We start from the raw sequence: 13,461 nt of genomic DNA, 5'->3' as shown, positions 1-13,461 counted from the left end.
TGTGGTGATGTTAAGAGGCGGAGCCTCAAGCCAGTAGGCCATCTCAAGAGCTGCTACCATGGCAAGTAGTAGCCCATGGACAGGGCCGCTGGTTTCACACACGTCTCTGGGGCCACATCTGACAGATGATTATCAGAAAAACCAATGTTTGTATGTTGCTTTTCAGTTACCTGAGTCTTCACACATATTATCTCAGTGAATTGTGGTCTCATTGCATCTGGAGGTGACCTTCTCTGAAAAAGGAAGACATATTTTACAGATAAAGAAACAGATTATGAGGCTAAGGGGTGTGACCCAGATCATAGAGTCAGTGGGAAAGCCAGGACCGCAACCCAGCATCCTGACTCCAAATACCAAATTCCACACCACGCTGCCTGCAGCCCCTTTCAGAAACCCTGGCTCCCAGACCAAGAGGAAGAAACTGAGGAAGGCAGTCTGTTTATGAGTTGAAGGGTGGGGTGCTTGTCTGCTCCTAGCCTTGGAAAATATGTTTCCCTCCTGCTGAACTACACAGGTTACCTTTTTTTTTTTTTGGTAATTTTACATTTACAGGAAATTACAAACAGGATATAAAGATCCCATGTACCCTGCACCCAGTTTCCCCCAGTTGGTACCATCTTATATAACCATAGTACAAGATCAAAATGAGGACAAATGATCTTTTTAAGGACCAGTTTCTCATGTAAAAGTCCTCGAAACCTCAAAGCGCAGGCATTTAGGGTATCTGATTATCATTATCAGTTTCATTATCAATTAGTTTGGTGAGTGCCCTTAATGTTCCAGAACAACAGATGACAACAGACAGCATGAGATGCCCCTGCTAGGAAAGAATATTCCAGAGTCTCCAGAAAGACAGCTGGGCCTTTCAGAGATGTTTTATTAAAAGACAAATTCTGAGGTTAGTAGATAGAACAAGCTTGACAGACCTTTCTGAAGATGTCTATGTAATAAAAAGAACAGGGTTTGGAGCTAGTCAGATCTGAGTTTGAATACTTATAATTAGTTATACACCAATCATTGACATTTCTTATAGTACTGTCTTAAAATATTAAGTAAAATAATTTCTTGTCATTTAACTTTTACATACATTTGTTTTATTGCACCAAGTAGATTATAAACTCCTAAATCATGGTACTTTGTACTTTTTTGCTTTGCCACTATGATTTGATGATTAGATCTGGAAACACTGAGAAGGTTGTTGAAACACAGATAGTCTGACTTCAAAACACTGAAATTTAATAACTATGCAAGGCATAATCTGCCAATTTGTATCTATTAAAGAAATTAAACTCACTGGTAAGCAAAAGCAGGTGTGTCATCTTAGACATGGAACGTGCATGTTAATTTTCGAGTTTGCTAATCAGTGTTGTATTGTCCATCTTGAAACCGCTCACTATGTTTAGGTTTGAATACTAAGAACCCACAACATGAATACCTTTAAAAATATCAGATGCTCCATGTGTGGTGGGTTTCAGAGCCCTGTAAGAATTATCTTCCATCTCTAAGACAGGAATAGCTTTCATTGTTACTATATACTACATGAAAGAGTCAAAACAACTATGCCAACCTTGAAAAAATATGCTGTTTTTTTTTTTTTTTTGAAGGGGAAAAATGACCTGGTTCCAGTGCTCTAAATAAAGATAGGAATCGTTGAATGCAAATGCTATCAGCATTCGTTGAATAGAAGTGGGCTATTCAGAGGTGAATCTTGTGTGTATGCAGGTTGCCTTCTTTGTTCACTTAATATTATACTATAAGGATGTCTTTATGTTACAACATTGTACATGGAAACAACAGTGCAGGCAGAGGGTAGATATGCAATGAATAAATCAGTTGTGGAAAATATATTAGTCAGATACTTCCATCAAAACCAAACTATTAATGTTTGGGTTTTGCAGTGACCTTTAGTCTTTCACACAGGGCATTGGGGTTTAGAAAGCACACAGAAAGTATCTGTGAGTCTGTAGACAGAAACTGAAGGCACACTCTTCAATCACAATTAATGTCACTACTGCATACAATTTCTTGACAGCATTTATTGTAATCAGCTTTTGTGGCTATGGCTGCTATTATCCCTGTCTTTTTTCCCTGTTTAAAAGAATCTTCACAACAGGGTAGGTAGAGTTAACAGGGTTAGAGTGCTGACTTCCTTTGTGTTGTAATCACTTGATTGTCTCAACTAGCAATGTGATTCCCCCCCCAATATCATTTTTCGAAAGATAATTATGATATTGAGGTCACAGATTTCTGTCCTTTCAATGCTGATGATCCCTAAGTAATTTCAAAAAGGATCACTTTGCTGGCTATAAAAATAATGATGCTGGTTATGGATTATGATTCTCCCATGCATGACTCAAGGGCTCTTCACAGATACACGTGCAATGATCCCTGTACGAGCTTCATGTAACAGTTTTACTGCAGAAAATAATTCGGTGTTTTCCAATAACCTGAGTAACTTGGATTTTATTTGTTTGGTTGGTTATTTAAGGTTGGGAAGGAGCTCTCACAGCACCATAGCTCTTGACAGTCAGACCTGGATCTCAACAAGCAAGAATTTTGTTCTCTTTGATTAGTGGTGTCATTGTGACTTTCAAGAATTGAAACACCTTGACCTCAGTGTTTTAAATGGGCACAGTCCTGCTGCCAAGTGCAGTGGCTATTGCTCTCTGATATACCCTGAAAACACTGTCACAGTCAGTTCAGCTATTAACAACATGGCTTCACAGGACTGATTGTAGGGTGGTAGCTAGACTTATATGAAGACAACAGTCCCATTGTGCTCACCACTGCTGAGTCGTACTGCACAAGAAGCAAAGGTCAGCTTCATTTTTCTGTCCCTCTGCAAAGAATTATTATATATGCGTGCATTAGGCATCCAGAGAATAATATAAAATGGGCTCTATTTCCTTTAGATTTGGATCAATTTGCTTCCGTATAGTCCTTGAATGCTTGAAATAAAAGCATGAAGAAACTGCTATTCTTTTAGCGTGGTCTGACCATGTGGTGCCTCAGAAGTTATCTCCAAACATATTTCAAAATGTTGAGCAGAGGCGTTTGGCTAAGAGTTATTATGTGTCTTGTGTTTGTTAAGGTGGACATCAACTGCATCCTGCTGATGACCCTGGGTGTTCACTGCACAGTGATAATCAGAAAAGACCTATAGAGGCAAACTATGATGGTCTATAATGAGGCATCTTTTGAGGACCTTCCTTCTTTTCATTAGATCATCTGTAGAGCCATTAAAATAAACTAAGACTCATCTTTTACCATTTTCTTGTTAATTATTCATTTGCCACAACATCTGGCAGGATTAAGTCTGTTATACCTCTTTTGCTATAATCAAAAGGATCCCAAAACAAAGTCCTCCCCCACCGCCCGCCCTTTAGTTTCTGGACATGTGAACAAAGGCATCGCATCCTCAGTTCTCTCCTGGGCAACAACAAGAGATCACCAGTGGAGATCATATGACACAAGTCCATTAGCTCAGTGGGCTTCATGGAATTCAGAGGAACTTAGGATTTTGTTTTGTTTGACTGTCTTTTGTTTTTCAGCTTGTGTGTTATTGAAAATTCAGAGAGAAGCTATTTGTGGAATAGGGATCTAGAACACTTGTCATCATATCACACGTCTGCTTTGGGCACTGCTTGGCTCCAGGTTGCTGGAGTCTTTGTCTCAGGCCTTCCCCTGAAACTATGTGCACAGAGTCCCAGTTAACATGGAACATTGACTGTTGCGAAGGCGCATTCCTGCCGTGATCCTACTTGTTCTACCAAATGAGTTCTCTAGGTTTGATTCAAATTCTACGATGTCACACAGTTGGGATTATAATATAGGCTTTACTGTGAAAGTGAAAAACTGACATAGGCCAGGGGTCACTGACAGAAGAGAAGGAACCAGTCATCCCCTGATTCTCTCACCCTCCCAGAGAGGTATGCTGGGCCAGGGCACCAGTCGACCCTCAGAAGGGGCCTCCATTCCAGTGGTTGGACCCCACCACCCTCTGGGACTCCTTTTTTACAGGACACTGAAGAGAAATACTCATGCCAGTGGGGATCATAGGTAGCTTGGCAGCAGTCAGTCTGGTTTGGGGTTGTCTTCTGCAGGTAGGAGTTATCTGGGAACATGAGCTACCCAGCACCTAGAGACATTGGGGCCTATAGGACGTTACATACTCTCCTTCCAGAAGGAGAAAGTTACTTGTTTAATGGGAAGCTGAGCTTGGATACAGCCCTTTCTGCTGGTTCCAGCTAACTTATATTCCAGACCATCCAGAGAGAGTTCCTAGGGTTCCATTCAGATAATTCAGCTCGTTGCCTTGCCATGAAAAACAGCCATGCTTTAATAACTAGAAGTAGGACAGGAAGACAAGAGTGACTCTTGACCCAGTTCATTTCATCTGTTTAGTTTTATGCCATTTTGTTCATAAATTGATCAGGAAAGGAACAATGAATGAAAGAAAAATCAGCCTGCACCCTAAGAAGACTCGTGATTACCTGGAACACTATGTAAGAATTTTAGGTCACTGGCTTTACATTTATTGAGCAACTATGTGTGTCTGCCATTGTATAACATAGTCCCTGAGCTTAAAGGGCTCACAGTCCAGTGTACCCCACAGAAATATAATAAATATTCATGACTAATGATTTCTGAATGACTGGCTGATGGTGAATTCCATGGAATAGGAGAGGTGGTGGACAAAAGATAGAAATATTGTAGAAATAGTGCATTAGGTGCAACTTCTCTTCAGGCTGTAGCTTGGAAACTACTTGTATCCACAGTCGCATAATGGGAAAAATCTGAGTGTTAGTGATAGCCATATGCAGTGGTGTGCTGGAGCCAGTTTGCATCAGTCCATGAGAGCCAACTGTCATATTTTCAAAAATTGTGAGAGCTGGCTGTTAAACATTATAAAAAATTAAATAATGCAAACTTACAGTTAAATTACACAAAAACAAATTCAACAATACTTAAAATTTGTCACTTTCTAAACTTTTGGTATATTTTACTTTTATCTAGGGTCTTCAGGTTATTTACATGTAGTGCTTCTGTATGGTGAAAATTCTATAGAATGGTGTGCTACTGCGCATTGCCCCCCCAACTCTGCGTTCAGTGATGACACACGGGTAGCTTGAAATTGGCCGTCGTGCAGTCTTTACACCATGGAAGCTAGTAGAAGTTATTGCCAAAACTAGGAAAATTTCAGCTTAATGAATATAGTTAATACAAGGGTGGGAAATAGTTTAACAGAAAATCATATATCAGATTTAATGATAGTACATTTTTGGGAAAAGAGAGAATCGGGAAACAACTTTGTCGGTCATGGCTGAACTGCAATTATAGGTTTGACTATGGGTGCAAGAGTTTGGCAAAAATCAATAAAAGCATTCCATGAGAATAAATTGGCTAGAAGTTTACAATAAAGATTATTATTATTTTTAAATTTATGCTACATATACGGTCTTAAAATTGATAGTAAGCATATATTACACATTTTTATTTTTTTGGAGAGCTAGTTTACTGTACATGTACTTACTATGCATTTGCTATAACACCACTGACTATATGCCAAAGCTATCATCGAAGGTGCTAGCCTGAGAGGCGCTGTTGATAAAGCTGGTTTCCTCTGATTCAGTGGAGGAAAGGAGATAGTCATAGTTAGTGTCACAGAAAGAGCCACTCCATTTTCTGAAGAGCTTGAGGTTGCCCTGAGCAGGCTGGGTTTGCCCTCCCTCTGTTGACTGGGCCATGAGGGGACTGTCAAAAGAACTCCAAGAGTCATGACAAGCCCACTGTCATTATCGTTATACTTCAGTCTCCATGGTAGTTCTGTAAGGAGGGAAAGGCAGGGATTTTACCTCCATTTCACAGAATAGAAAATAGAGGCTCAGAAAAGTGATGTGAAGATACTATCCTCCACTATTTTGACATCTACTTTAATTCTTACCTCTATAGAAGCATTTTCTTACAGACAGATTCTCAGAATTGCAGCAAGAATTTGAGAGCCAAGTATAAGAAGAGCTAGGCCCTCTGCTTCAGAAGGAAAACATGCCCGATTTATTTTTGGTTTGACATTCTGTAGTTTGCCATTTCCTCTTTACTGGCTTTGTTTGCAGTTGAGGCCCTAGCTTTCAGCATGCCGGTTTATGGCTGTGCCTTAAGATTGACCCAGAGTAAGGACATTTTTGTGTTGACATTTCCTGTCTCAATTTCCTTCCCTGCTTCTTTATGATTAATGGGCAACCTTCCTCCCACCTGCGTTTCTGCCTTCTAGCAAGAGATGCGATCTCCGACAGGAACTGTTTTCCTGCAGTTTCATAACTAAAAATAACAACAATAAAAGTCTTCAATTAATCTCCCACCTCCCCAACCTGCTTTGCAATGGCTCTCTGGTCCATGCTCACGTGTTAGGTCTGGCAAGAGGCTGGCCAGCGGAAGAAGCTCTTTACACTGCCAAGGAAGCTGAAGCTGGAGGATCTCAAGCAGGTGATCGCCCTCATGGTCAGAACAGGCAGCAGACAGGACCTGCTCTATTTTTTTAAAAAAACTTCTGTTTACTGAAGATGTATTGTGTGCCAAGCACTGAGATTAGCACGTCATATACAGCATGTCCTTTATTCCCCATAAATCAACCCCATGAGGGAAGGGAGGTCATGCCATTTTCATTTTAAAGATTATAAACTGAAACTCAGAGACATTAAATAAATTGTCCAGAGTATACAGACAAACTATTAGAGGCAGGATTTAAACCCAAGATTACCTTGATTCATTTCTGTGAGCATCAGATTTGGTTTTTAATTTCATTGTGATTATTGAAATTATGGTTTAACAATGTAACACTCATTTAACAAACTGTTGTTCACCTTTACTATGTACTAGGAAAGATGTCAGCCTATGAAAAAAGAAACATAAATATAATATAATTCCTGCCTTCAGGCATTTTCAGTTAAATGGTGCAAATCTACAGGGTTTAAATCAATGACTTCTTCATTTCTACTATGTTTTTTAAAAGAGACAGGTAGAGTTTAGTGGATCATTTGCAATCAACAGTACCTTTATTATACCTAAGAACAGAACAATGCCAGGCCCTTCTGTGTGTCAGTAGGTGGCAGTCTGGCTTTGCACACACTATGTGCCTGGGATCAAGTGGGCTTGAGAAATCCATGTGCTGTGGAAATTCCCATCCCTAACCATTCAGATCTTTCTGGACATCAGAGCAATGCATTCTCCACACTGGAAAACATAAAGTTTGTGATTGAGTCATTTCAACAAACTTCTAGTTTGTCTTAATTGAACTTGGGGAAGAATCTTAATTGGGAATCTGTAGCTGTAGTGCTGTGTAGTCAACTTCACCTAGTCTGTGGATTCCATGCCTGCCAAGTACCCTCTCAGGTTTGTCCCACCTGAACCAGGCCCCTGAAACAGGCCTCTGGTTCTTGCCTGAATGCTAGGCTTTCTTATTACTTGCTCATATCAGATAATTCAAATAGCTATGTCTTGATCCAGTAATTCTCAATCTCTCTGAGATGTCATCAGTTGTGATTGAATGATCATAAGACTCTGTTATACCCTCATCCATTGAGACCCTAATAATATGGTATTTGCGATAATGATGGCTGACAAGTTTACCTGTGAATTATCTATGAAAGATTTGTTTGCTAAGAACAACTTCTAACAATGAAATAATGGGAATCCCATTGAATAAAGGGAACTCAAAATCATGTATAGTCATAGACTGCATAAATTGTACCATTGTCTAGATCAAGTGGCTTCATAGAGCATTGTATTCATTGAGTCAGGTTCTGCATAATCTCTTTGGAAATTCTGAGTTAGTGGTAATATCAAGTTACTCAATTTACTTGAAAGAATATGGTAGCCTTTCTTTTGACATTTATATCATAGTTTAGACTTTTAACTTGTAGCGTCTTAATTTTTTTTTTTTAATTTGTAGGTTAACCAAATTAATTTTACTCTATTTGGTGATCTAATTTGGTTAGCTTGACTAAACAAGTTTAATCTATTTTGAGTTTCATACGGAAGAAATTGATATAATTATCTAATGACTTTCTTCATCACAAGATGTTGGGTCAATTTTCCCCTTTTCCCTTTCAGGAAGCCACTAATTGGTGAATGCCAAGTAAGACTCTTTAGGAAGCATCAGAAGGTCTCTAAATAAGCCACTGGAAGCCACTCTTCATTTCTTTACTGTCAGAAATGAGTGCCTACATCCTGCAATTAAACTTGAACTAGAAGGAGTCTATCCCATCAGCTGGTGTGATGGAAAGAGTTCTAGAGGGTATCCTCCTTGAATTTCCTTCTCCATGATGCCAAGCATCTGAAATTTGATATTTAGTGATGGCCCAGAGACAATCTTAGTCTTTACCACTTTATTCATATCATGTAAATATTTCTGCAGGCCACGGATTAAAGAGTTAGGGCAGTTACCACTCGCTCTCCAATTGAGAAAGCCATCCAGGGGCTCTGTCAAGAATGTGTCCAGGCAGATACTTTCAGAGAGAAGGAAAGCTGGAAGATATTGAGAATGAAGGGAAGAGAGGACATAATGATAACCAAAACCCTTCCATGGTCCCCAAGTCTCTGGGACCTGGCCCTGCTCACATCTCCAATTTCTTTCACCATTATTCTCCTCTTGGCCTTTTGACCTTTCTCTTCCTGAACACATCATTCTCTTTCCTGCCTGAGGGCAACCGCAGTAGCTATTCCTGGAATATTCTTTCCTAAGACCTTCTTATGGCTAGTTTACGTTGTCATGAATGTCAGCTCTGAGTTTCACTGCCTCCGAAAGGCCTTGCTTGATCAGCCTACCTCAAGTCATCCAGCGTTCCTACGTCTGCCCCAATCACTCTCTGTTGTATTTTCCTGGATTTTTTTTCTCTCCAGCACTTAACACTCTCGAAAAGGAACTTGTGTGCTCATTTGATTACTTGTTTATTTTCTGTCTTTCCTCACTGAACTTCTTTTTCTTATGAGGCTTTTGTTTTTTATTATGAGACTTTGTATTGCTTAATGCTGAGTTTCCTTACACCCAGCCCCTTGGAAATTTCCCAGCATTGATTAGGCACTCAATAATTGTTTATTTACTGAATGAATAAATAAAGAAATGAATAAAATGTAAACTTAATTTCTTTAAGACATGGCCTTGTCAGTTAGAATCCGTAACATGAGACTGTCAAGAACTGAGAAGGGTCAGAGCTTTTACCCCACTTGCAAATATATCCAGTTAGCCTGCTATAATTTCAATCGTGTACTGGCAAGAAGGCACTAGACTCTTAGGTTCAAGGTAAAAAACAGTTTATTATTCACAGTAATAGCAGTAGTCAAAGTATTAGCATTTGCCACAGTTTCTCAAGCTTTAATTTCCACGGGGGAACGTAAGGAGGGCAGCGTAGCACATGCACATTACGGGAGAGGAACCCTGAGCTCAGGGAGCCCAAATCTAATAAGGGACTGTAGGCATGCCTGCCCATTGGCTGGAGGAAGGAATGATCTTTATTATACTGGACAGTAAACAAACCTGCCCTTTGTTCCAAATGGAGACACTGTCTTTATATTCAAGCATACTCTTTTAAGGATGTTTAGTTATGTACAAACTTCTTTGAAAATATCATCCAGAACAGAGGCATTCAGTGCCTCTGCTTACGAGATGTAGAGTATGTGGAAGACCCATGGGGAAATGTCTTCTAACAAAGTTCATCTTCCTCGTCTGTCTTTCACTAATAACCCCTTTAGCCCATCTCTCTTTCCCATTCCAAGAAAAACTCAAATAATATTTGTTTAGTGGAGCATTTACTTCACCCTGTCTCTTGCATACCGTTTTCTTTAGGGAAAAAGCCTATCAATAAATCAACCCATTCTTGCTGAGGAAGGGCCTGTGGGTCACCCTGTTTCTAGAACTGTGGGGTTTTTCTTCTCAGCCCGGGTTACCCATCTGTCAATGGGTTTCTAGCGAAGTGCCGAAGGACAAACAGAGCCATGAGGTAAAATAAAACACTTTCTTGGATCTTAATTTTTACTAGAAAAAATGAGAAAAGGCCCACTAGCTTTCTATTAAAACAAATGTAGATATATTAGGCAGTGGAGCATACTATCTCAAGGGTTTTAAAGATAAACAAAGATTTCTTAGGGCCGCATTGCTGCTTTTCTCCTGCCCCTGAGCACAGACGAACTTTTTTCTGCCACTTCAGTGGAAAAAAGTTTAAAGCCCTTTAACAGAGCAGCAGTTTGCGAACTATGGACCACAACCTATTAATAGGTTGTGAAATCAATTAGGTGGGTCTTGAACAATAATTAATAATAATAAAAAATAGAATTGGCAATATTGGAGAGGGCATCATAAATATTACTATTATTTTATTAAACATTTATATCAGTTTGTGTGTGTGTGAATGCAACTGGCTTGCAATATTAAATGGATTTCTCACTATAGGTTTCACTTACAAAAGTTTAAAAGCTACCTCTGTAGAGAATATTATAAAGCATAGAAATTTTTTTTTTACCCATAAATACCTTAAAATCTTTGAAGAGATGAGATATATGAACAAAATTAGTGCCAAATAATGATGGAGACTTGGGAAGCACGCTCTCAAATTTGCAGATGACAAAGCTGAAAAGGATAGCAAATGTGATAGATGATAGAATAAAATTTTCATATAATCTCGAAGGATTAAATTAAATTAGAGAGCCATAAATGGAAATGTAAGTAGACAATGTGAAGTCCTGATTTTATAGTTGAAAAACATTCCATCAAGTTAGAAGAACTACTGTTACCAGGTGAAGGTAGATCATGGCTCTTCCGTACTCACCGTACGTTCAGTCACATCTGCAGAGTTCTCTTCAGTTTGAGAGACGAGTTCTTTTGGAGAGAGGCATTTATAATCCTGGTAGAGAACATCTGGAAGAAGATGACCTGCGACATGGGGCTTTTACTTGGACAAGAGAACACTAGGGGACTAAAGGAAATAATATTCATTGATAATATATTCTATTTCAGGCAGCTTCCACGACTGTCTTTATATATTTGGAAGGTACCATTTGAAAAGAGAGGAGCGGTTACCATGTGGCTTCAGACAGCTGCTGGAGCTGATAAGAGCTGCCATTCATTGAGTGCCTACAGGGCACCAGATATTGTAATGAACGCTTTACAGCATTTCTTTCAACAATATAACAACCACTACCATTTATCAAGCTCTGACTATGTGTCAGACAGGATACAAAGCCTTTTACTTGGACTATTTTATTTAATGCTCCCAATTATCTTTTCAGGAAGGTACTAATTTTATTCCCATTTGCAAATGAGGAAAATGGGTCTGAGAGGTAGTCGCTTGCCTGACATCACACAGTTATTAAATGATGGATTTTAGCTCAGTATGAAGAGGAATCTTTAACCATTAAAACTGCCTCAAAATGAAGTAGGATATTGCTGGAAGAAATGAGGTTATTACCCTTGTAACTAATCAAGTAGGAAGTGTCTCTTATTGAACAGGGATCTTTCACTGGAAGTTGAATTTCACATATAGGAGGGTGACTTTAGGCAGATGTTAGGGAAGACTACTGGAAGAGATGAAGAGTAAGAAGATGATGGAGAAGAGCAGAGATGGACCGTTAAGGAAGGAAACTTCACAGTAACGACCAGGTCTGTGAGATGTGTATTGTACCCAAAGGAGAATGAGGAGAACTGTCTGGCTGGTTTGCATCTCCACCAGCCTCTCGGTCTGAGTTTACCTCCTTCTTTTGGCCTTAACCCCAGCAGTCCACCTGTACCCCTACTATCTAGCTCAACATCAGGCTGGAATCCTGGGTGTGAGAATACCAATTCTGCATGTCATACCTTGGGCAGTTTTCTTTGCCCCCAACTAAATTCCACCCTGCATATGTAAAAGGTACATCCTAAAAGTATTATCCTTTCACCTCCTTTTCAGTCCACCCCCCACCCTGAGTTGCCCATTACTTCTTTCCCTGAAGGATCTGCTTGGCTTCGATGATTGCACTTCTGATTTGTCTAGGCTTCCCTTGTTAAGAGGCTATTGGCTAAGTCCTCTGGACATCACCGCATGCCAGGGTCCAGTTTGAGCCTTGAGGGCTTTGTGGTGATTATTTGACTTATTGTGTACTTGTATCTGTCACTTGTGTATTAGTTTTCTGTTGTCGCATAATGAATTACTACAAACTTAGAGACATAAAACACCACCCATTTATGAGCTCACAGTTGTGCAGGTAAAAAATCTAAATGGACTTAGCTGAGTTTCCTGTTGAGGGTTTCATAAGACCAAAATCAAGGTGTTGCCTGGCTGGGCTGATTTCTCATCTGGAGACTCTGGAGAAAAATCTGCTTCCAGGCTCCTTTGGGCTGATGGCAGATTTCAGTCCCTTATGATCGTAGGATGGAGGCACCCATTTCCTTGCTGGCTGTCTGCTGGAGAGCATCTTTAGCTCTTAGAGGCTTCCTATATTCCTTGTCATGTGACCCTTTCCATCTTCTACTTTTTTTAGATTAAATATTGCATTATTTTAATTTTATTTTTTTAGGTGTATTTTTATTTTTAAAAATTTATTGGGGTGACATTGGTTGATAAAATCACATAGGTTTCAAGTATACAATTCTATAATACATCATCTGTATATTGCATTGTGTGTTCACCCCCCAAAGTCAAATCTCCTTCTGTCACCATATATTTGACCCCCTTTAACCTTATCTGCTCTCCCCACCCCCTTTTTCCTCTGGTAATCACTAAACTGTTGTCTGTTTCTGTGAATTTTTGTTTGTTGGATCTTGAGATAATTATGGTAAGTGAAATAAGTCAGACAGAAAACACTGAGAACCATATGATTTCATTCATATGTAGGATATAAAACTGAAAGCAACAAACGAGCAACACATCCTTTCCATCTTCAAAGGGACTCCATTATCTTCAGCGCTTGAAATCTTTCTAACTTTCTCTCTACCATCAGCCTGAGAAAACTCTCTGCCTTTAAAGGCTCCTGTGGTAAAATCAGATCCACATGAGTCATCAAGATTAACTCAAAGCCAATAGAAAAGATCCCTTTAAGTATAACTTTAATCACATAATCACAGTGGAGATATCTCATTATATCACAGGTCCTACTCACTTTCAAACAGGAAGGGATTGTACAAAAATCACTGGGGGTCATCCTCGGATTCTACCTACCACAGTTAGCAAATACACCTCTTGCCTTCTCATCTCGCTGCCTGAATGTTAGTGAACATGGAAGAGTACAGCTCCCTAACCTATTTCCCCCTTTAGCACCTTTAGCAATCTTTATATTATTGTTATCTTACTTGATTTTTATACCAGTTAATCTCCTACTTGGATTGTGAAGTGCCTGGTTCATAGGAAATACCTTGTAGGATTTCATAAATATCACTCTGTCATATGCTAGCTCCCCAAATATCAACAACAGAACTTGTTGATAAGATAAAGCTGA

The sequence above is a fragment of the Pteropus medius genome, unplaced genomic scaffold (genome assembly GCF_902729225.1).
Source record: "Pteropus medius unplaced genomic scaffold, Ma_sr-lr_union100, whole genome shotgun sequence".
NCBI lineage: Eukaryota > Metazoa > Chordata > Mammalia > Chiroptera > Pteropodidae > Pteropus > Pteropus medius.
The sequence above is the reverse complement of the archived record's forward strand: the minus strand, read 5'-3'. Positions refer to the sequence as shown.